The following is a 24,479-nucleotide window of genomic DNA, read 5'->3' as shown; positions in this document are numbered from 1 at the left end:
AGGAGATCAACTTATTGAAGATATTGTTAAAAATTGTAAGGCCTGTCAGCTCACCAACGCCCCCAATCAACAAATTACTAAAGGAGCTCGCCTCTGTGGGGATAGGCCAGGTGTGTATTGGGAAGTAAATTTAAACCTGGAAAATTTGGATACAAATATTTGCTAGTCTTTGTAGACACCTTTTCAGGATGGGTGGAAGCCTATCCAACAAAGCATGAGACCGCGAATGTAGTGGCTAAGAAGATCCTGGAAGCCTACCCAGGTATGGCTTCCCATCCACCATTGGGTCAGACAACGGACCGGCCTTCGTCTCAAAAGTAAGTCAGGGAATACCCGCTGCACTGGGGATGGATTGGAAATTGCATTGTGCTTATAGACCCCAGAGTTCAGGACAGGTAGAGAGAATGAATCGGACTCTAAAAGAGACCTTAAGTAAATCGGCCTTAGAGACTGGTGCAGACTGGGTGTCACTCCTTCCTTTTGCTCTGCTTAGAGTAAGAAATTCTCCCTATCAGCTTGGCTTTACTCCTTTTGAAATAAGCCTTCAGACTGAATTGCTTGCTGATTTGGATGATGCTGAGTTTTTGTGTAAACTCGATTGCAGCTCATGCACAAGAATATGTGACCCCAACTTAAGGCATTATATGATTCTGCTTCTGTCCCTACCCCCTATTTATTCAGACCAGGGGACTGGGTGTTCGTCCAGAGGCATAACCCCAAATCCTTAGAACCACGGTGGAAGGGACCCTATGTGGTGCTACTGACTACTCCCACCGCCCTCAAGGTAGACGGCATCGCCACTTGGATCCATTACTCCCACGCCAGGCCAGCTGACCCCTTTGCCCTGGACGATGACTACCATGGTGGAACATGGGAGGTCTCCAAGCACCCGACTCAGCCGCTTCGCCTTTGCCTCAAGAAAAGAAAGTTAGACTGAATATTGTTATAATTTTCTTTTTGCCTTCTTTCTTTGCTACCCTGGCTAATGTTGATGTTAACCCTCACCAGCCTTTCCAATTATTCTGGCAGCTCACTCAAAAGTGGGGTGACCCCCTTATTTTAGCAACTAAGGAAGCCCCCTTAGGAACCTGGTGGCCAGACTTAGTAGACGTATGTGATCTGGCCACAGGCAACTGGGATGTGCCAGATCACTGGACCTGAACCTGAATAAGCGACTTCCCGAGTGTGATGAGCAGGAGTCCTGTCCAGTTTGATGTGTGCAGTCCCTTGGTAAAGTAGACTAAGGTTATAGGCTCCTGGCTAGGTAAGGTCAACGCCCCTGAGTCAGCCTGAAGAAGTTACAGAAGATGGATGATCTTCACCCATCAGCCCCCCTTTAAAACCGAGGGACCAGAGTTGTTTTTGGGAAGATGAGGCAGGACAAACTAGAGGCATGCAAAACAGAGGTACAGAGACTGTACTTGTGAGAAATGGTGACAGGCCCTTTGGTTACTATTTTGGGCCCTACTGGCCCATGCCTTATCTCTATATCATCCCCTAGACATGCAAGCCATTGAAATGGACAGAATGGAGCCATGATTGGCTCCCAAGGTACCAAAAAGAAAAAGGGGGAAATGAAGTGCCAGACTTTGAAGTCAGGCCCCATTTTACCACATGAACCCCATTTTACCACGCGAACCCCACTTTACCACGTGAACCTGAGATAAGCAGGCCCTGTGAGCAGACCCAGGACAACCCCATAAGGGCCCAGTCGGTCTAGAACTCTAACCACTGGGAATGCTTAACTCTGACCGTCCCCAGAATGCCTCGAACCCTGAGCCAATCAGATTTGTACCTGTGTCCTAATCTTGCTTGAACACCTGATTGTTGTAACTTTGTGTTTTGCCTTTATAAGCCCTGTGTAATCGCAGCTCAGGGCTTCCTCCTAACCTCTGCTGTGTCGGTGGGTAGGACGAGGCCCGAATTGCAGCTTGCTTAAATAAAGCCTTGCCTTGCTTTTGCATTTCGGAATGTCTGAGTCTCAGTGGCCTTCTTGGTGGTCGTCTTGCGACTTGGCACAACAAGACCAGCTGGGCACTGGCTGCTTAGCTACTCAGGAAGTTGAGATCTGAGGAGTGTGGTTCTGAGCCAGCCCAGAGAGAAAAATCCAGGAGACTCTTAGCACTACTTAACAGCAAAATGCCAGAAGTGGAGCTGTGGTTCAATGGGTACAGCATCAGTCTCGAGTGAAAAAGCCAAGCAAGAGTGGGAGGCCCTGAGTTCATGCCCCAGTACTGGCATACAATACGAACAAGAGAAGGGGGAGGGGGAGAAAGAGGGAGGGATGCAGAGGGAGCTGGGGAGAGAGAGAGAGAGAGAGGAGGAAGGAAGGAAGGAAAGGAAAGAAGGAAGGAAGGAGCGGGAGGGAGGCAGGCAGGCAGGCTGGGATTGGATCTTCTGTAACTGTCTGAGAGATAAGGTTATGGTGTCATTCCACCGTAGCCTCCCTTTGAGACTTGCATGAAAACCTGACAGGGAAGCTGAAGTCCGGCCTCCAGGCTGGTGGGAGCCATCACTGCCCTGCGAGATGACAGCCACGAAGGAAGGCGATGTGCATTCTGCTAAACCTGAGGAAACAAATGGATTCCAACGAGTCTGCAGCTGTGTGCCCAATGCCTCAGGTGCACAGCCAGTGAGCAGGGCCGGGGGGACGGAGCGGCGCGGCACCGGCCCCAGAGGGCTGCAGGGGACCCGCAGAGCAGCGCCGCGCCCGGCAGGAAGAGCCCGTGGCTGGGCTGCTCTTAGGGGAACGTCACGTATTGGTGTCGGGAATCCTGGGCCTCGTGTGAGAGGTGCACATTCCTGAACTTGCTCAGTGCAAGGTCATCATCCAAGGTCAAAATGAAAATGGAGGGCACATTCCTGAACATAGAATCCAGTCTTCCCAAGTGTCTCCAAAGAGCTGCAGCTGAGACCAAGTAAAAAAGAAAAAACAACTCTGAAGGCTGAAGGCGAGTTTGCAGTCTTTTTTTTTTTTTCTGCCACTACTGGGGCTTGAACTCAGGACCTCACAGAGTTTTCCTGCCCAGGCTGGGTTTGAGTCACAATCCTTGGATCTCAGCCTCCTGAGAGCTAGGTGTGAGCTACCTGCAAGTTAGCAGTCCTTTAGAGGGGCAGATTTTCTCCAAAAATAAAGGAGCCTGTCCTGAAAAGTGCCTGCCTCACCTACCAACTCAATTTTGGAAAAAAACAAAAACCATCCCATCTCCGTAGTGACCAGCTGGGCACTGGCTGCACAGCTACTCAGGAAGCTGAGATCTGAGGAGTGTGGTTCTGAACCAACCCAGAGAGAAAAATCCAAGAGACTCTTATCACCACTTAACAGCAAAATGCCAGAAGTGGAGCCGTGGTTCAACGGGTAAAGCATCAGTCTGGAGTGAAAAAGCCAAGCAAGAGTGGGAGGCCCAGCGCCCAGACCTTAAGTTCCAAGCCCCAGTGCTGACACAAGAAGATGTCTGTGTGTGTGTGCGCACGCGTGTGTGTGATCCCAGAGGCCCCCTGACTACAAGTCTACCTTACAGAAGAAATGGGAGGAACAGCTGGCTACACAGAGCTGTGACTTGCCGGGCCACCCTGCAGGTAAGCCACCCCCTGCCTCGGTTTCCCCAGTGAGCAGTGGGCCTTCACGGGCTGGTTTCAAAGACCTGCCATGTAAACAGTAGGCGTGACCTGAGGGTTGAGACCAGGAGGCCACAGGAGACACAGAAAGCTTGTGCCACCAGCACAGTTATTCGGGATGGTGGACAGGACTTTTTCAAGTAGAAGGTTTGTCAGAGCTGTGCCATCAGAGCAAGGCCTGTCACCAGGAGAGCCAGAGCCACGTGGAGCTGTGCTGCTGGTTATACTCCGAGCTCGACGTGCCTTACCTGAGGAAGAACCTTGAGCGCACAGCAAGCCACACGACACCCTCGCGGTAGACGTTTTGTTGCTGAGCAGGTTCCCATGTTAGCAGTTGTCATAACAAAATACCCAAGATTATTAACTTAGGAAGAGCCAGGTGCCAGCGGCTCACACCTGCAATCCTAGCTTCTCAGATGACCGGGAGGAGAATGGCCCGGGGTTATCCTGGACAGACAAGTCCAACAGACACCCTCTCCAAAGTCACCAGCAGGGAGTCAGGATGAGCGGCGTGCCTTCGGTGGTAGGTACTGCTGAGCACGGGCAAGGCCTAGGGGTCAGTCCCAGTACCAGCAGACGCGCACAGCTCGGGGGGGTTCTGGTCCATGGTCGATTGGCCCCACTGTTTTGGGCCTGTGTCTGGGCGGCCCATCACGGCAGAAGCACGTGCTCAAGGAAGCGGCTGACTCCATGGCAGCCAGGAATTGAGAGAATGCGGGGCTAGATTCACCTCCCCTGGTGCGGGGATGCTAGGCTTACTACCTTATCAGTGCTCCCCTTTTCACCCTCTCCCCTGGGCACCCGACAAGCAGGCGACCAAGGTGGAGCAAGGGACACGGGCTAGCCTAAAGTGCACACGGCTGAACAAGATCCCCTTTTCCTCCCTCCTTACCCACCAAGGAAGCCAGGCGCAGACGGATCTCGGAGACGCTTCGGAAAGCAATCTGGTTTAATCGGGAGGGGCTCACAGTAATATGATGATGACGAGGATTGAGCAGGAGCTGGCGATAGGCTGGCGAGCTTGTCCGTCCAAGAGCAGCTCCCAAGGACCTCCCTCATGGGCTAACGTCACTTCCCATAGTACCGCCCTCTGGGCAAAGCCCGCGCAAAGGGAGCACACGTGCTCGCTGGCACAAAGTGGGGGATGGTCTCAAAGCTACCCCTTCTGGTTCCGGACCCAGAAGGAGATAGGTGTGGCTCACTTCCACACTGCCCCAGGGCTGAGGGAAGGGCGGCCTCTCGGGAGCGCTCTCCTCGCCCTTCCCCCCCTTAGGGCCAAGATGAATCCCCAACTAGAGAAGAGAAAGAAAAGGCAGGGCTGGGGTTCCAACGCCCCCAGGGACCTCTCTTCCCCCACGAGGCCTCACCTGTTAAAGGCCCCCCACCTCCCAACAGCAAGACAGGCTGGGGCGAGCCTTCTCTGCAGGCCTTCTGGACACGGGGACCCGAATCCAAACTCAGTTTCCAACAGAGAGATGCCCTAAGCAGTGGCACTCTGGTGACCTTGACAGGGACAGATGTGAAATAGCCCTGGCATCCACAGATCTACCAAGGCACAAGGGCAGATGGTCCTGGGACTTGAACTCAAGGACTGGGCACTGTCCCTGAACTTCTTTGTGCTCAGGACTAGTGCTCTACCATCTGAGCCACAGCGCCACTTACAGCTTTCTCTGAGTAGTCTCACAGATTTTTCCGCCCGGGCTGGCTTCGAACCGTGATCCTCACATCTCAGCCTGCTGAGCAGCTAGGATGACAGGTGTGAGCCATTGGCACCCAGTAACCCATTTATTATAAAGGATCAACCCAGGAGCAGCCCAGAGAGGAGAGTGGGGAAGGGGCTGGGAGCTGCCATTCCCCCGGGGGCACCCCATCATTCATAGCTTTTGCCACCCGGAAGCCATCTGAGCCCCCTAGGTGAGGCACGCGTTTAGGGGCTTCCTCACAGGACGTAGCTCCTGCCTCCATTTCCAGCCCCTCTCTCCTGACCTCAGCGAATGTGTGTGGAAGCTTCCAAGCTGCTGACCAGCCCCCACCTCCCCACCCTGGGACCCAGGAAATCCCAAGAGATTCGGAAGTCTGTATCAGGAGCCAGACCCACAGAGGGAACGTTGGAGCAAATAATGCTTCTGCTCTCACCCTCCAAATGACACCCTGCCGTGGCCAACGCTGCCCTTGCCCTCACTGAAGCTGCCCAGGGTGCTCACCCTCAGAACGGAGGGCCTGAGTGACTGTGGCTTTAAGCTGCCAAGTTGGAGATGTTTTCGGCCCGGCAATAGGTAGCTAACATGTCACTCTTCCATGCATCCAACACAGATTTCCCTGCCAGACATTATTCCCAGGTGCTTAGCTTGGCTTACATCACTAAACAAAGCTGAGCAGAATTCCTGCTCTCATGGATCATAAATCCCAGTGCTGGCAGGGGGCGGGGGGGGGGGGTGACTGATGTGTTGGAAAATAGGCCTAAAAAAATAAGTCATATAGCAGTGCATTATCCAGGGCTTCAGAGAAAATGAGCTAACAGTACCAGTCCTGGGGCTTGAACTCAGGGCCCGGGCGCTGTCCCTGAGCTTCTTTTGCTCAAGGCTAGCGCTCTACCACTTCGAGCCACAGCACCGCTTCTGGCTTTGTTGGTAATTTCTTGGGAGTTGAGAGTCTCACAGACTTTCCTGCTTGGGTGGGTTTTGAACTAAGGTCCTCGTATCTCCGCCCCCCGAGTAGCGGGGATTCCAGGTGTGAGCCACCTGGGCTTGGGAGCATCTTTTATAGTGACCTCAGGAGGGCCGCACTGAGGATGACAGCAGGTAAGAAGGTTCACAACAGGCTCCGTGCCCACTGGAGATTCCCCACGGCTCCGTCCACGTGTGAAGCCCTCAGAACCAGGACAGCAAAAGCCTCAACACCCGAACGTCCTGGGACAGGCCCCAGGATATGTCATGGAGTCCCGGAGGGAGCTGGGGCGGGGGGGGGGGGGGCAGCTCTGGGGGACGGGGAGGTGTTTTCATTTGCTTGGTTCGTGATTGCCTAAACAGAGGATGTACCTCTCTCATCTGCTTCACTCAGACGTACACCCCACCTTCCTCTGGAAGCCCCCTCTACCCAAACCACACTTTACCAGGCTTCAAGGTATTCCTTCGTCCTGCCAGTTTGACACGCAGATTCCCCGGGCCAGCTGTCCTCGGCCATGGCGGGGGGGGGGGGGGGGGGGAGGGGCCTGTGAGAGCCCTGTGGACCAAGCACTTCCGACTGGGCAGCTGGGCAGCAGAACTTCCACCTCTCGCAGCTGAGGTTGGGGCACAACATGATCGGGTTCTCTCGAGCCCTGGTGGCTGGGCCCAGAGCAGGGGCTCTGCCCTCCTCAGCTTTTCCTGGAACGTTCCTCTAGTCATCTTTCTGTGTAGCTACAGTGGTGCCTCTTCTGCTCCCCTGCCCAGTGGACATGGTGCCCCCCAATGCCCATGGCCCCCAGTGCCTGCCTTTCTGTTGGAGGATTAATGCTCCTTTCTGTGAACAAGGAGGATGTGAGGTTTTATTAAAGTAGGTAGCCCATAAAGGAGAACGCCACGTGGTATTCTGGCAGGAGAGAAAAGTTTGTCCCTGAACTGCTGGCCGGGGGCCAAGCTGATGCAGGGCTGGAGAGAGGGGCGACCCCCGCCCCGCCCTGCCTCATCTCGACCTTACATTCCAGCCTTTTAATAATCATGAAAAAGGACAAAGACTCTCTGGCTGCTTCCTGCTGGGGCTCATGGGGAGGAGAGAGAGAATGATGTCACATCCTAAGTGGAGTCGCTTTACACTGGCCCTTTCAAAATTAATCAGAGCCGGGGGATCAAGAGATAGCAGCGTGTCCATCTAATGTCCATACCTGAGCATAAGCACTAGCCAAGTCATCCAATTTTTTATTTTCTGCCCTAAACCCTTCCTTTTGCCTTAATATATGTATTTTTTTTTATTGTCCAGCCCCTGCCTCATGACACTTCTTGCAGGCTTCATTCAAGGACTGGTATCTGCCACCAAGTGACAGCTGCAGTTTGCCTTCTCCCAGAGGGGGGGCCACATGTCTGCCTTTACCCCTAACGTCGGCGCCCCTTGCCAGCAGGAAGTAGACGGAGAATCTTGGTTCTTTCTCACAATTATCAGAAAGCTGGAATGTAAGGTCCACCCGGAGAGGGTGACATGCAGATGCCCCCATCTGTCTAAAGCGGTCCTCAGATCTCAGCCTCCTGAGTAGCTAGGATTTGAGGCGTGAGCCACCCGTGCCTGGTCAAAAAACCCCAAAACATTTCAGCCTTACTCTTCCAGCACTGCACTGCTGACACTGGCAACAGGAACTCCACTCGGGCATTCCTAGTAAACAATTACTGCCTTTGTATTTCACATACCTAGATGTGATCCTTGGGAAAATAGTAACACATCATTTTTTCCTTTCTCTCAGTACTAGGAATTGCTACCACTCATACCTCTCATATTTCTAGAGATCCTGTCTTGAACGTTCCTTGGGCTGGCTTTAAACTTCCACCTTCCTGACGAATACCACCTAAGTAGCTAGGATTACAAGGATAAGCTACTGCACACACAAAGAGCAACAGATCTTTAGAAAATACACTGGACAGAAAATAGACAAGAGTGGCTATCTGAGTTAAAATGGACAAATTTTCCTTTAAAAAAAAATTTCCCCTTTAGAAGCCATCTTGACACCTGGCACTCAGAGGCCCCGTTTGGCCCCTAGACGTGAGTGGATAAGCTGGATCCAAAGGGAGCAGAAGAAATTGTCCTCCCCAAAAGCTCCTTCCTAACCTGAGTTTGAATTCACTCTCCCCGCCCCTCCCCTGTACTTGCTTATTCAGCCAGTACACTACGACTTGACCCATGCCCAGCATGTTGCTGGTTATTCTGAGACAGAATCTCATGGGTTTTTCTGCCTGAGCTGGCTTTGAAAGGTGATCCTGCGGATCCCAGCTTCCTAAGCAGCTAGGGTTCTAGGCGGGAGCCACTGGCATCCATGAAATGGTTTTTCTTAACGGAAGGTCCCCCAATGTATGAGTCCTTCCTTGCAGGTGAGCACACGTAGGGATTTCTCCTCTTCCTGGAGGCGACCCAGGGCAAAGAAGGAAGAACACAGAGGAAAAGGAACCACTCTGCGTGCAGGGCGGCATCAAGCTTTGGATCTCCACATCCTGAGGGCAGAGGGCAGGTGGACAGGGCCTGCCTTCGTCCCTACCCCTCCGGTGGGCAGCAGCCTTTGGACTCTGGAGGAGCAATGCTACCTCGCGGGGGCGGCCACACCCTCTGGTCCTCGCGCGGGATCCAAATGAAAGGTTCTGACCGAGGGCAGGACCCGGTGCTGCGGGCGGGCCCGGGGACCCGCGCTTCCTCTCTCCTTCGGCGGTCATCGCTTTGACATTCTTTCCTCTTCCTTTTCTCTCCCCTTTCCTTTATCTTGCTCCCTCCCTCCCTCCGTTTTCAGTGCTGGTACTGGGGCTCGATCTCCGGGCCTGGACGCCGTCCCTCGGCTTTCGCACTCAGGGCTGGTGCTCCACCACCTGAGCCACAGCTCCATCCCTGGCTTCCCCCCGCCCCCTTTGGCGGGGTCCCGCGGACTGCCCTGCCCCCGCCGGCCTCGAACCTCCGCCCTCAGACCCCAGCCTCGGGGTGGGTGGGCTGACCGGCGTGGGCCCCCGGGAGCCCGGCTGGCCTCGGCGCCGCGGAACGCGCCTCCCCGTGCGCGTCCGCCGGTCACCGGGTCCAGCAGGCCTCGCCGAGGGCTTTCCTGGGCTCTACAAGTTTCTACCTGAGGGGTGTGTCCCCGGCTCCCTCCCGTGCCAGCCACGGCCTTCTTCCGGAAGGTGGCCGGTGACTCGGGCCTCCCGGTGTCCGCGGGAGCCCGGCCGGCCCGGGAAGGGGGTGCTGCCCGGGCCCCGGCGCCCCGGTCTCCGTCCCGGCACGCCCGCCGCGCCGCCCCCGGGCCGCGCTGCGCTCCCCACCCCCCACGCCCCCCCCCCCCCCGGGGTGGGGGGGGGGCCCCGGCCGCTCGGGTGGTACGGCCCGACCTCCCCGCCGGCGCCGCGGATGGTGGCGGCCGCGGCCGAGACGAGGACGGGGAGCGGCGGCCTCAGGCCACGCCCACGATGCATAGTCATGAGGCGGGAAGCTCGGCCTCGGGGGCGGGGCCGCCGCTCCTCGCGCCCGGGCTCGGCCGGCGGGGCGGGGCCTGGCGGCGGGCGCGAGGAGGGGCGGGGCCGCCCCCGCCCCGCCCCCCGCCCCGCCCCCGCCCGTGGCCGCGCCCCGCGCCCCGCCGTCGCCCCGCCCCGCGCCCGCCGCCGCGCAGGGAGGGGGCGGGGCCCGCGCCCGGCGGGCTCCGCCCCCTCGGTGAATATTGATGCGCTGCGCGTCGGCGTCGCCCTCCTCCCATTGAGCCAGGCTGTGTCGCGTGGCCCGGCGTCGGCGTGACGGTTGGACGCGGGCGCGGCACTGCGGGTCCCGATTGCTGCAGCCGCTTGTCAGTGTGATGAAGATTGGCACCCAGGTAAGCTGTCACTCAACCGCTCCGCCGCCGCCGCCGCCGCTCTCGCCGCCGCCGTCCCTATCAATCACACCGGCCGCGGCCGCCGCTGCCGCTGCAGCCGCCGCGGGCCGGGCGGGCGGCGGGGCGGGCGGGCGGCGCCGCGGGGCCGCACTTGACCCGCGCCCGGGGCGGGGGCGGGCGCGGGGGGAGGGGAGCGGAGGGGGAGGGGGCGCCGGCCTCCGCGGCGCGGGGGCGCGCCCGGCTTGTTTTCCTGTGTGGGCTCAGGGACGCGGAAATTTCTGGAAGGCGCCGCGGCCGCCGCGCCGGGCCCGCTCGCGGCGCGCGCCTCAACCGTCCCTCCCGGAGCGCGGCGCGCGGCCCTGCGCGGGCGGCGGGGCGGCGGGGGCGCGCGGGCCGGCGGCCGGGGGCGCGCGGGCGGGCCGGGGGCGCGCGGGCCGGCGGGGGGCGGGGGGGGGGGGATGCCGGCGGGCGGGGCGCGAAGATGGCGGCGGGGTCCCGGGGCCCCCCGGGCGTCCCCCCGCCGCGGGCCGGGGGCGCGCGTGGAGCCCGGCCGCCCCGGGCTTCCCGGCCTGTGGGAGCCGGGCCGGGCGCGCCGCGGAGTCCGGCGGGGGAGGCCGGGCCGCGGGAGGGGCGGCCGCGGGCGGGCGGGCGGGTCCGGGAGGCTGACCCGGTAACGGGCTCGCCACGCGGGCCGCCCGGGGTGAGCTGCCCCGGAGCGCGGCTCGCCGTCGTCCTCCCCCGGCCGTCAGGCCCGGGCACGGGAGAGAGCGGCCGCCCCGTGTGCGGCGGGGATCGGGATGGAGGGGCCCCGTGCTTCGTGGGGTGCGGAACAGAGGAGCCCCGTGTTTTGTGGGGCGCGGAACAGAGGAGCCCCGTGTTTTGTGGGGTGCGGAACAGAGGAGCCCCGTGTTTTGTGGGGTGCGGAACAGAGGAGCCCCGTGTTTTGTCGGGTGCGGAATAGTGGAGCCCCGTGTTTTGTGGGGTACAGACTAGAGGAGCCCCGTACTTTGTGGGGTACGGGATAGTGGAGCCCCGTGTTTTGTGGGGTACGGACTAGAGGAGCCCCGTGCTTTGTAGGGTACAGGATAGAGGAGCCCCGTGTTTTGTGGGGTACGGGATAGTGGAGCCCCGTGTTTTGTGGGGTATGGACTAGAGGAGCCCCGTGTTTTTTGGTGCACAGATAAGTGGAGCCCCATGTTTTGTGGGGTACAGAATAGTGGAGCCCTGTTTTGTGGGGTGCGGAATAGAGGAGCCCCGTGTTTTGTGGAGCCCTGTGTTTTGTGGGGCCCTGTGTTTTGTGGGGTACAGAATAGTGGAGCCCTGGGTTTGTGGGGGTACAGAATAGAGGAGCGCCGTGTTTTGTGGAGAACAGATAGTGGAGCCCCATGTTTTGTGGGGTGCGGAATAGAGGAGCCCCGTATTTGGAGCACAGATAGTGGAGCCCCGAGTTTTGTGGGGCGCAGAATAGTGGAGCCCCGTGTTTTGTGGGGTACAGAATAGTGGGGCCCCGTGTTTTGTGGGGTACAGGATAGAGAGGCCCCGAGTTTTGTGGGGTACTGAGTGGTGGGCCCTGTGTTTTGTTTTGCGGAGGCAGTGCGGCCCATGCAGTGCTGCGGGGTACCCTGGCCCCCCGTATGGAAGGTAGTGGGCCGGGTGGCCTGCCTTCACTCACCGCCTGGTTCCTCAGTTTAGTGCAGAGTGGTGTGTGGGTCTTGGGGCTTGGTCTGAAATGTCAAAAGTACTCACCGTGCCTACTTTCCTGACGGTGTGTGGACGTACCACCGCCCGGGCTTGAACTCGGGGCCTGGGGGCTGTCACTGAGGTTTTTTGCTCAAGCCTGGCACTCTACCACTTGAGTTACAGCTCACTTTAAGAATCTCCTGGACTTTCCTGCCAAGGCTGGCTTTGAACTTGGATTCTCAGATCTCAGCTTGCTAAGTAGCTAAAACTACAGGCATGAGCAACTAGCACCCTGGTTTACAATCCCTACTTTCTGACCTTTTTGCTTTTTATTTTTGTTCTGATAGTAGGGCTTGAACTCAGAACCTCGGATCCGTAGTGTTTGCTACCAGGGCGGCTGGGAGTTGAAGCCCTTAATTGTGCCTCCGAGGAAGCATGCCTGTTTCTGTGGATGATTTAAGCGGGGCAGGTAACCAGGCCGGATGAGACTTCAAGTTTACATTTAGATACATTTCTGGACAATGTATCTTAAGTTCTAATTGGTGAATTGTAGAAAGTTACCTGAGTAGTATCATTGTGTTTACAACTTTCACTTTTGACCCAGGTGGTTAAAACTATGTAAACTATTTTGAAGAAATGCCTGAAAATGCTACTATGATGAAAAGTGTAGGCCCCACGGGCTTAGCTTTCCTGTGCCTGCTAGGCCAAAATAAAGTAGTATGGAGGAGAGAAGGGATAGTGAAACGCAGCAGTCATGACAACTTGAACCAGTTCCGTGCTGGAGCCCTCTCTGAGCCCTGTGGCAGTCACTAGTGCCCCGTGTGGCGGACGGTTGGATCCCGTGGCAGCCGCTCTGTGGAGTACCGCTCCGAAGTTCTGTGGAAACTGCCTGGTAAATTGTCTGACAGCATCATTGAAGTGCTAAAGTTCATTTGTGTAGGCAGGTTAAGAAGTCGTGTGAAGTGGAAGTGTGTGTGTGTGTGTGTGTGGCGGTCCAGTCATTTGGTGGTCTGGGCACAAATGCACTAAATGTCCCATGAGAGAAGGCACCTGGTGCCTAGCTTGCCCCTCTTGTTCCAGTTGTCATGCTCAGTGGTTGAGTTATTATTTCTGAGAAATTCACACAGATGCCCTGGCCAGTGTGTGGTCTGACCTGAGTTAGAACTCGTGCTTCTCTGAAGCTCTGTGGTTCCGAGGGCAGACCCTAGAGATTTGAGAAGGCCAATGGAGCAGTTTTTTCATTCTAAAACTTTTTGGGGGGACAAAGTTGTCCAGCTTTTTCAAAAGCCTTGGAAACCTCTGTTTTCCAGGTTGAGAGACCAAGGCTCTGGGCTAATAGGAGTTTAGGATTCCTGAAGCCCTTGCCTCCCATGAACATCCTGCCCCCGTGCTCGCTCTCCCTGCTGAATTCACTTCATAGTCCTGGACCTTTTTCCAAAACGATGCACTGCCTGCCCTCATCCTGACGGGGGAAGCCAGCAGGCCCTGCCTTCCATCACGTGCCCTTTCGGGGAGCACATTGCTGCTTGAGAAATCCTGTCACCTAAAGTCAGAGTTAACTGGCCCACCTCGCAGAGTAAAGCCATCCCAGGGAAGGCTTCAAGAGACTGCTGCAGGGCTCCCGGGAATCAAGTGGGATCCGGCAGCCCCCTGTCACTGGGAACAGGAGTCTAGTGAGATCCTGAGCCCCCGTGTTGCTGGGCTCTGGGCAGGTGGAACTGCACTTCACACTTCAGCTGCCCAACAGGGGTCTTGTCCTTCTCCATGCAGCTTGTCTGTTCTCCCCACTGTGTACTCTGCCTCCCCACCTCCCCCCATCTCTCAGGTACTGGTCTGGGCTGCTGGCTGGCCTAAGGCATTCAACAAACTCCCCTCAACTCTGTCTCTGTTCTTGTCAACTGTAATCTATTTTGTCTCTGTGAATTTGTCTTTTCTAGATGTCCCATAGCAATACTCATTTTTGTTTAATTTTGGTAGTATTAGGGTTTAAACTCAGAGCCTCATGCTTGTGCCACTCTCCAGCCCTTTTTTGCTTTAGGTTATTTTAAAAACATTGTTTCATGTATCTACCTCCCCCCCTCCCCCATCAGTAGCTACTGTGATGATCTTACCTATGTCTCTACCTACCTGGGGTTATAGATATGCACCACTACGCCTGGCTCTTGACGAGAATGGGGTCTTATTTCTCTTTGCCTTGGCTGACTTTGAACTTTGATTCTATCTCCACATTCAACAGCATTTACCTTTTTGTGTGTGATTTGTATATTTCCCTTAGTATAATATCTTCATTTTTTTCTCAGTAAAATTTCATCCTAATTTAACATACTTTGAACTTTTAATCTTTCTGCCGTAGCCTCCTGAGTGCTGAGATTACAGGTGTGGTCTCTACATTTAAAAGAGTTACAAAGAGCTTGGTGCAGGTGGCACCAAGTAATCCCAGCTACTCAGGAGGTTGAGATCTGAGTATTGTGGTTAAAAGCCAGTCATGGTCCAAAGTCAGTTGGGCCAGGGGAGTTCATGAGACTAATCTCTTATTAACCCCCAGAAAACCAGTAGTGGTGCTGTGGCTCAAAGCTGAGTTCAAGCCCCACAACTGAAGAAAAAAGTTACAAAGAAAAGAAAAAGTGAATATGTAGTAGAAATGGCATATAGCCCACAAGCCTGAAGTATTCACTAGCCTTTTCAGAAGAAATGTGATGGACAAACGTGTTCCACCTTCTTCTCCTAGTTTCTCCTTAGCTCTCAGTAGGAACAGATCAAAGGTGATCTTGATCTATGTTTTTTGGGTTGTTTTGGCCAGTCCTGGGGCTTGAACTCAGGGCCTGAGCACTGTCCCTGGCTTCCTTTTGCTTAAGACTAGCACTCGGCCACTTGAGCCACAGCGCCCCTTCTGGCCTTTTCTGTTTCTGTGGTCCTGAGGAATCGAACCTAGGGCTTCATGTATACAAGGCAAGCACTCTACCACTAGGCCGTATTCCCAGCCCCTGATCTTGATCCAAATGGAATCAAATAGCAGAACTTGGGGAAACATGAATAATCCGTGGTGAATAGGTACATCCACCCTTTTTTTTTGGCCAGTCCTGGGCCTTGAACTCAGGGCTGAACACTGTCCCTGGCTTTTTTTTTTTTTTTCTTTCTCAAGGCAAACACTCTGCCACTTGAGCCACAGGGCTACTTCTGGCCGTTCTCTATATATGTGGTGCTGGGGAATTGAACCCAGTGCTTCATGTATACGAGGCAAGCACTCTTGCCACCAGGCCATATCCCCAGCCCCTACATCCACTCTTGATGTGATGGTATATGGTATCATTTGTAAAAATAAAACACCGGGTGCCAGTGGCTCCCACCTGTAATCCTAGCTACTCAGGAGACTTATATCTGAGGGTTGCAATTCAAAGACAGCCTGGGCAGGAAAGTCCTTGGGACCAGAAAAGCTTGAATTGGCGCTGTGGCTCAAGTGGTAGAGTTGCTAGCTTTGAGTGAAAGAATCTCAGGGACAGCGCCCAAACTCTTGAGTTGAAGCCCCAGGACTGGCACATGTGCCCATGTACATGCACACTTGCATGAGCGTGCACACATGCAAGATGTGGCCCAAAGAGTGGCTACAGTTTGGGTGATTGTTGGAACTTACCTCCAGGCTTCTGTGCCCTAGTGGCTAGAACCCCTGACCACTAGGAGCTCTGCTTGGTTCAGGAGGTGAGCACGAGGGGTGGCTCTTTCCTGTGCTGCCACTGCTTCACCCAAGTCAGCTGGGATGAGGCCCCTGTGTGAGCCAAGAGGGCCTTGTGGGCTGGGGAATGCAGGAGGGCTGACAGGCATCTCCTGCTGTTGGGGTTTCTAGAATTCTGCACTCCCTCCTCCCTTGTTTTTAGCCTCCCTGTCTTTTTTTTTTTTTTTTTTGCCAGTCCTGGGGCTTGGACTCAGGGCCTGAGCACTGTCCCTGGCTTCTTAGCGCTCAAGGCCAGCACCCTGCCAACTGAACCACAGCGCCCCTTCTGGCCGTTTTCCATATATGTGGTACTGGGGAATTGAACCCAGAGCTTCATGTGTAGGAGGCAAGCACTCTTGCCACTAGGCCATATTCCCAGCCTCAGCCTCCCTGTCTATCAGCACTTCTTTAAAGAAATAGCAAAAGCAAGGCTGGAAGCATGGCTCACGTGGTAGAGCACCAGCAAGCAAATAAGCCCAGCAAGCTTACCATAAAGGGGGTGGAGGAAGGAATAGAAAAAGAAGACCGGGTTGAAGTGTGAGTCTGTATCAACGGAGTGTTAGCCAGTGAGCAAAAGCATCAAGTACAGAGCTCAAGTCCCCTTCTTGAGCCAAAAAGAACACTCACTTCAGTGCTTTTCTTACAGACCTTTGACAGCTCAGGATAGTGTTTAGCTAACCTGCTTGATTATGTTTAAGTGTTTCCATTTAAATTTTAATGTCATGCAAAGAATAAATTTTGTATTAAAATTTTTGAAATCTATACTTTTATGTATTTTTTAAAAAAGTATCTTACCAGTCATGTTCTGTGTTTGTTCTCATGGAATATTATGGAATCTTTTAATGTCTCTGCCTTAGAAGCATCAAGCAGTGTCTTTCTAATGTAATTTTCGCACCTACCTTACCCCCCAGCACCTCCATTCGTGGTTTTGCTTTCCCTGGTTCATTTACTACAGTAAACCATGATCCAAAGACATTAAGTTCCAGAAACAGGCAATTCAAATGTTGTAACTAATTTTTACAATGTATACTGTTATAAGTGTTCTAGTTTGCTATTTCATGTAAAAGTAGTTAAATGTAACAGGTACTAGTTAAGTGTAATTTATGAAATAATCCTTGGTATGTGGAAAAAATAGGTTTGGTCCTGTCTTTGGTTTCAGGCTTCTGTATTGAGGGTTCTTGGACCATATTCCCATGCATAAATGAAGATTTCTATAATGCTAATGTCAAAAGCAACAATTATAGTGCGAACAGAGCATTTAAATGCTTTCTTTTTAGCCATATTCCTGATGAGTGTCATTAAAATTTTCTGAATTCTAGTCCAAATATTCATACTCAAAAACATTTATTGTATTTTGGGTAATTTACTAAGTTGAGTAACTTTTCTCATTGAAAGAAGACATAGGATTGTACATTTGCCTTAAACATGGATTTATTACTCATAGTTTATTGGGTCGTGGTAAAGATTTTTCCCACATGTGCATTACATAGCCCGGCTGATGTAGAGATGCTCTGGACCAGTCTTGTACAGGCAGTTCTGTTTAAATTGCATCCAGGACATCCAGGAGTCGACCACACTGTATCTGTGAGCACCCACAGCGTCTGTGTGTGTTCACATACAGTGCTACGTGTGGCATCATCTGGGAATAAAGCACTAGAGCTAGAGAGTGAATGTTACCCTTTAACTGCCCTGAAATGCATCTACTTAAAACATGTTTCTGAAATGATGCGGTTGCCTTTCCAAATTACTGTATACTCGGCTGTCAGCGCGGAGCACACAAGGTGAGTTGAGTACTGCCCTTGCTGCTGGGGGTGCAACTTCAAGGCTGGGAGCTTAATAAATGTGCTCTTCTGTTTTTGTTCCGTTTTGCTTCTGATGAGGGTCTTGCTGTATTGCTCAGGCTTCCTGAGCACCTGGAACTGCAGGCATACAAACTGTACCTGGCTTCTAAGCATACTTTTTGTGTAATTGATGCAGGGTTGTTATGTAAACCAATTGAGATGGGAACATTAGTGTTGAATTTAGATAGTGTGAAAACTATTAGATGGCTGAGGATATGTAACTCTCAAAGCTTCGGAGGGGAAAACTGAATGAAGAAAATCTTCAACCAAAGAGAATCAAGAAGCAAAACTAGTATGCTTGTTTGCTACTAAGATGACATACAATAGCCAGATATGTCATGAGTCACAAATGAATATGAAAGGGTTAAGTTAGATTATGTGATGAAACTCCAGTTTTACCAGATAACTGGCATCCAGCTGAATGTTCTAAGTGAGGTGTCTAAATGGGAAGGCTAGATAACAAGATGTCTGACAAGACTGAACTCAGAATGACCACACTAGCTAGAGGGCTCTTGGTAAAAGAGAGAAGCTGCCAGTTAGTTACCAGTGTGCTGTCAGAGGTACAGTTAACGAGAGAACTTCCTGTTCTTCACAGCACAGCCAGAGATGGATGGGAACAAGAGGGTCTGATAGCAAGAGGGCATGACTCCTGCACCTGAGGGGGGTGTGAGGCCAGACCACTTCAGGATCTCCCTCACTGCGGTAGCAAGAAATGCCCCCAGATGTTGCCAGGGACACATCTGTCTCTATCTGAAAACTGCTGATAGGGAGGCTTTCAGCGATATGCCCAATGTGTTGCAGCTAGCGATTACATCCAAGTTTTGCTCCGTAATTCTCTTCAGTCATGCGTACATCTAACTGACTTGCTGTACATTAAGCCACAAAGGAAAATTCCAAGTTTTCAAAAAGTAGGTCCTTCCTGGGCCGAGTGTCACATTCCTGTAATCCTGTAATCCCAGCATTTGGGGAGGCCTGGGTAAAGGAATTGGGAGTTTGAAGGCAGCCAGCTCCAGGCCCTGACTTCAAAAACGAAGCATCAGAGTCTCAGACTACCCTCCCATATCTACTTTGAATTTAGAGGGAAAGACAGCTAAGTATATCTATCTTAACCCTACTTAAGAGCACCTCTATAGCTTTCTTGGGCGAATACGATAAAAACCAAGAGTGACACACACTGATGTGTAGGAAGAGTCAGACTAGAGTGTAAGAAAGTTGAGATTTCAACAACAGAGGTAAAATTAACCCAAAGAGAGGCTAATCTGTTTTTGCTTTTTCGGCTAGTCTGAGTAAGAAGAAATGAAAACACATTGTTTTTAAAGGAATGTACTGGCATATTGAAGACTACTACTACTACTAAGCTTGATGACAGGGATGTTGAAGAATGCGCGTAATGCAGGTTTGCATAACCAGAGCTGATCTTTGAGGTAGAACCTCATAGACCTGAAAGGAGACAAAATTGAGAAGGAAATCAGAGATGTGATCTTTGAAAAGGCAGCAGGTACAGATGTATGAGTTGCCTCAGATCTTCATGGAGCGAATAATTCCCATCCGCTCACTAAGCAAATAATTGAGTGCCTGCTTACATAGCTGATACTAATGGCAGCCAAAAGTACATTGATGGGGAAAGCTGACAGGGAGGGGTTCCTGCCTTTCAGTTCCCATGGGCAGAAATGGTCCCTCACAGGTGTGGGAAGAACTGGAAAGCAAGCCATATTCCCAGCCCTCCCTGAAGGGTTTAAAATGGGTGTCAGGAGGGGAGTGGAAATGCACCCGAGCTCAAAGCAAGGGGCGGATTCAGTGACCAGTGGTCAGTTTTGTACAGTAGAGCACGCCACAGTTTTCAAGAGGAGGGAGATATCCTCCCTTGCTGGGAGCCACCACTCAGTGTGGAAAGCCCACAGAGCATTTGCTTTGGTGAAAAGGAAGGCTGCCCCAGAGCGTAGGTTTCCCCATGGAATGGCCGGCAGGAAGGGCTAGATGTTGGGTTAGGTGTTTAGTTTTGATCATGAGACTTGAGGGGAGGGAAGAAATTGGTTTTCCTCCTATTCATCTTAGATTCATTCATTGTCTTGGGTGAAAGACTATTTTTTTTTAATTAAGTTTTACCAGAAATAGGAATGTTCATAAGAAAAGGGAGTCCTGAGGAAGAGGTTGAACCTGAGTATTTTTTGTTGATGTACAGTTTAGATCTGGAATATCTCATATGTTGAGGGTGTGGTCCCAAGGCAGTGTTCAGAGATAGGTCTTTTGGGAAGTGATTGGATCATGAGGGAACTGACCATCAGAGGGTTAATCCTGGGTGGGCTAGTCATTGTTGGGGTTTGGGAGATGATGGAATCTTTACAAGGGGAGCCAAGTTGGAGGCAATGGATCACTTGGCATGCCCTTGAAGGATAGCTCATCCTTTGTCTTTTCCTCTCTGCTTCCCATGCACCCTGAAGTGAGCAGCTTTGCTCTCCCAGTGCCCCTGCTGTGATATTCTGCCTGCAGAGCCTTTCAGACCAGAACAAAAGAAACCTTTCCACCTTTAAGTTGTGTATCTCAGGTGTCTTGTCACAGCAACAGAAAGCAGACACGCAAGGCTGGATGAAGAGTAGAAAGTCATGGGAAAATATGTTTGGATCAAAGAAGTTACGTTTAATAAACTGAGGAAACCAAGCAGAGCCTACTGACTCAGATTTCTCTCTGTCCCTTTTTCTTTGGAGCTAGGTCGTTCCCTTCCTCCAGGTGAGGAGGGCACAGGACTGTCAGGAAGCTTTCGTTTGTTCAGCTTAAAATGTGTAGTATTTCAACATACCATAATTATAGTAGCATGTCCTGAGCCCTGTCAAATCCACAGGAATGTTTCTATATAGTTTCCTTAATTCAAAGAAGGTTCAGGACTGGGAATGTAGCCTAGTGGTAAGAGTGCTCGCCTCTACATGATGCCATGGGTTCGATTCCTCAGCACCACATATATAGAAAATGGCCAGAAGTGGCACTTGGCTTAAGTGGCAGAGTGCTAGCCTTGAGCAAAAAGAAGCCAGGGACGGTGCTCAGGCCCTGAGTTCAAGCCTTAGGACTGGCAAAAAAACAAACCAAAAAACCCCCCAAGGTTCAGGATTGGAGGTGTGCCTCAGTGGTACACTGCTTGCCTGGCAAGTGTGAGGATCTAAGTTCAAATCCCAGTATCACAAATACATATACACCAAACCCAATCCAAACAAGCAAATAAAAAAGTAAGAGTCAGGGCGGGAATGTGGCTTAGTGGTAGAGTGCCTTGCATGCATGAAGCCCTGGATTCGATTCCTCAGCACCACATATGCAGAAAAAGCCAGAAGTGGCGCTATGGCCCAGGTGGTAGAGTGCTAGGCTAGCCTTGAGCATAAAGAAACCAGGGACAGTGCTCAGGCCCTGAGTTCAAGCCCCAGGACCGGCAAAAAGCAAAAAAAACTACGAGTCAAGGTAGTCTATAAAAATTTAGGGAAGTTGGGCCCTGGTGGGTCACACCTATAACTGTAATGCTAGCTATTCAGGAGTCCGAGATCTAAGGATCGCAGTTCAAAGCCAGCCTGGGCAGGAAAGTCCATGAAACTCTTCAGTTAACTAGCAAAAAGTCAGAAATGAAGCTGTGGCTTAAAGTGGTAGAGCAGCACTAGCTGAGAAAGCTCAGGACAGCTCCCAGGCCCCATGACTGACCCCCCCCCAAAAAAAAATTTGAGAGTAAAAATGAATCATAGTTGATGGCTTACTTGTACAGAGAGTAGTTATTTCAAGTGACTTCAAAATAAACTAGATTGTCCATCTAAATCCTAAAGACAGGAACTGCTGTGAGTCACTGGACAGTTTTTAATACTTTGACTATTAGTAATACTTATATTGCATTTTGAAACTTTTTTTTTTTTTTGGCCAGTCCTGGGCCTTGGACTCAGGGCCTGAGCACTGTCCCTGGCTTTTGGCTCAAGGCTAGCACTCTGCCACTGAGCCACAGCGCCCCTTCTGGCCGTTTTCTATATATGTGGTGCTGGGGAATTGAACCCAGGGCTTCATGTATACAAGGCAAGCACTCTTGCCACTAGGCCATATCCCCAGCCCGCATTTTGAAACTTTTAATATATAGTAAGTAAATAACTTATGATGTTGCTGTCATTAAAAAGTAAGGTTTCTTAGGCAAGGGAAGAGGCATATAGACATGAATCTAAAGCAGTTAAATACCCCGTATTTCCAAGTTTGAACTGGAGGTACTAGTGTTAATTTAAGTAATTATGAGAATGTATTTCTTATCTCCAGTCTATATAAGTAGGTCTGGACTAGAAAGGAAAAAATGGCCTAGCACCAGTGACTAACCAGTAGCAACAAGTACATAGCACCAAGCTTATATCATTGTCCAGGCTTAAGGTGGGGTTAAAGCTGTAGATGCTGATTTAATGGGGTTATGAGATCTGTAACATTAAAAATGATGTGTGGCTGGATACCAGTGGCTCATGCCTTGTAATCCTTGCTACTCAACAAGCTGAGATAATAGAAGCCAGTCTGGGCAGGAAAGTCTGGAAGACTCATCTACAATTTATTACCAAAATTCTGGAAGTGGAGTTATTGCTCAAGTAGAAGAGCACTAGCCTAGAGTACAAAAGGTCAGGAACAGTGCCCAGGCCCTGAGTTCAAGCCCCAGGACCAATGCACTCATACACATAAATTATTTTGAATATGTGTGCTTGCACAGTTTATTTAAAAAATGTTGAAGCCCATGAGGCCATGTGCTAAACCTAGCCTCCCTAGTCATTACTTGTGGGCACTAGGGAACTAGCACATTGTTCTGAAAACTTACAACCAAAGATGAAGAAGCAAACATTAAGAATTCCCACTGCCAGGTGCTAGTGGCTCAAGCCTGTAATCTTAGCTACTCAGGAGGCTGAGATCTGAGGATTATGGTTCAGAGCCAGCCCAGGCAGGAAAATCCATGAGACTCTTATCTCCAGTTAACCACCAGAAAGCCATAGTGGAGCTGTAGCTTAAAGTGGTAGAGCACTAGCCTTAAGCGAAAGAGCTCATGGACAGGGCCCAGGCCCTGAGTTCAAGCCCTACAACTGACCAAAAATGAACAATTCACATCAATGGAGCTACTCTTCAAGACTGGATTTGGTGGGTAGATCAGAAGATGGGTGTGGAAGAAAAGCTTGAAGGCTGTTTTAGTGTTCTGGAGATAACGAATGTTGGGTGTGCCTCTCACTTTATGGTGAGGTGATAGAGGCCTATAAACTGTCCCTGCTGGGTGACTTCTCCAGAGTCTGGGGTGGAGCCTCTGTGATTGGAGGCAGGTTCTTCTCTCTCTCTCTTTCTCTCCCTCTCCCCTCCCTACCCCCCTCTGTCTCTGTCTTTTTGGTGCTGGGGCTTGAACTCAGCCCAGGCACTGTTCTGGGGCTTAAACTCAGCCTGGGCACTGTTCCAGAGCTTTTTCCCCCCAAGGCAAGCCCTCTACCACTTGAGTTACAGCTCTATCTCCAGCTTTTTGGTGACTAATTGTAGATAAGAGTCACATAGACTTCCTTTCTTCAAATCCTGATCCTCTGATCTCAGCCTCCTGAGTAACTAGAATTACAGGCCCAAGCCACTGGCACCTGGCTAGTTTACTGTCTCCCCCTCCTCTTCTTCCTTCTTCCTTCTTCTTCCTTCCTCTTCTTCCTCTTCCTCCTCCTCCTCTTCCTCCTGCCTTTACACACACACACACACACACACACACACACACACACACACACAGAGTCCCTAGGTTCTCTGCCCACTCAAGTTGACCATCAATCAAGGTTGGGCATCACTTCTTAATAGTACCACCAATCAAGGGCCAGACTTCAACACTCAAGTCTTCTCAGAAGGTACTTCCTATCCAAACCATAATAATCTGCCCCTGCTCTCTGCCTCCTATCAGTTCCATAACACAAAATACAATAAGTCCATCTCCAAGAGTCTCCAAAGATCCAGCACTGCTCAAAAGTCCAAGTTCAAAATCTCCTCTGAAACCCAAAGCAGAATCGGCTTGGAACCCCATAAAAATATAAAAAAACAGGTGTGAGTGGCTGAGATTTGAGCAGCATGGTTCAAAAGCTAGCGTGGGCAGAAGCGTCCATGAGAGTATCTTCAGTTAGCCACCAAAAAGCAGAAGTAGACCTGTGGCTTAAGTGGTAATGCATCAGCCTTGAGCAAAGAAGTTCAGGGATAGGCCCTGATTTCAAGCTACACACACACACGCTAGATACTTTCCATCTATAGTAGTAGGACAGGTACACATTGCCATTGCAAATGCTATGGAGGGATGAGTCCAAAACAAGACTGAAACCCAATATGGCAACCATTAAAGCCTTCAGCTTCATGTCCAGCATCCGGGGCATGGTGTGAACACCAGAGGGCTGGGCAGCTCTGCCCATTGCCTTGGTGGCTCTGCACAGCAGGGCTTCTTCCCGGGCTACCGCTGCTTGTTGCCGGAGGTTTTCCTTGGCAGATATTCCATCCTCCTGGTATCTCTAACCTCCTGGGGTCTCCATTGTAGCTTCAGCTCACAGCTTTGGGGATCTCTGTAAGCATCCTGACCCTGCCATACTTTGCCTACCTACTACCTTCTAGGTCTTCCTTTAAAATCTTAGTTGAAGCATCTGTGGCCCTCCAACTCTTACCATTCTGCACGTCTGAAAGGTTACCGTGCCACAGATGACACCAGCTGCCAGCTCCTCTGCCAGCTCAGGCAGCAGCTGGCCCTCTTGGACCACAGTTGTGGCAGTTTTCTGGGTGCCTGAAGACTGTGGAGGAAACACTTCTCTACACAGTCCTCTGCTAGAAGGGGACCCCGTTGGTACGATCTGTCCAGTTCCTGAGAGGACCTGAAGTCAGTCATCTTCTCCTTTCATCCCGGCTCTTGGCCTTTTTCTTGTGGTGCTAGTGTTGGGGCATGAACTAAAGGCCTTGTGCTCTTACTCAGCTTTTTCTTTCTTTCTTTTTTTTTTTTTGGCCAGTCCTGGGGCTTGGACTCAGGGCCTGAGCACTGTCCCTGGCTTCTTCCCGCTCAAGGCTAGCACTCTGCCACTTGAGCCACAGTGCCGCTTCTGGCCGTTTTCTGTATATGTGGTGCTGGGGAATCGAA

The 24,479-nt window shown here is 51.9% G+C and overlaps 1 protein-coding gene across 2 annotated transcripts in view; it reads left to right on the top strand.

The window, feature by feature from the left end:
- The first annotated feature begins 10,030 nt into the window (after positions 1-10,030).
- Positions 10,031-24,479, top strand: part of Pknox1 (PBX/knotted 1 homeobox 1) — a 38,444-nt gene continuing 23,995 nt past the window's right edge. For both annotated transcript variants that reach the window (XM_048346179.1, XM_048346176.1), the window contains exon 1: positions 10,031-10,141. The gene's annotated coding sequence lies outside the window, so the exon portion shown is untranslated. The remainder of the gene's footprint in view (positions 10,142-24,479) is intronic.

The sequence above is a fragment of the Perognathus longimembris genome, chromosome 5, assembly GCF_023159225.1.
Source record: "Perognathus longimembris pacificus isolate PPM17 chromosome 5, ASM2315922v1, whole genome shotgun sequence".
Taxonomy (NCBI): Eukaryota; Metazoa; Chordata; class Mammalia; order Rodentia; family Heteromyidae; genus Perognathus; species Perognathus longimembris.
This window is presented reverse-complemented; position numbering and strand designations above follow the sequence as displayed.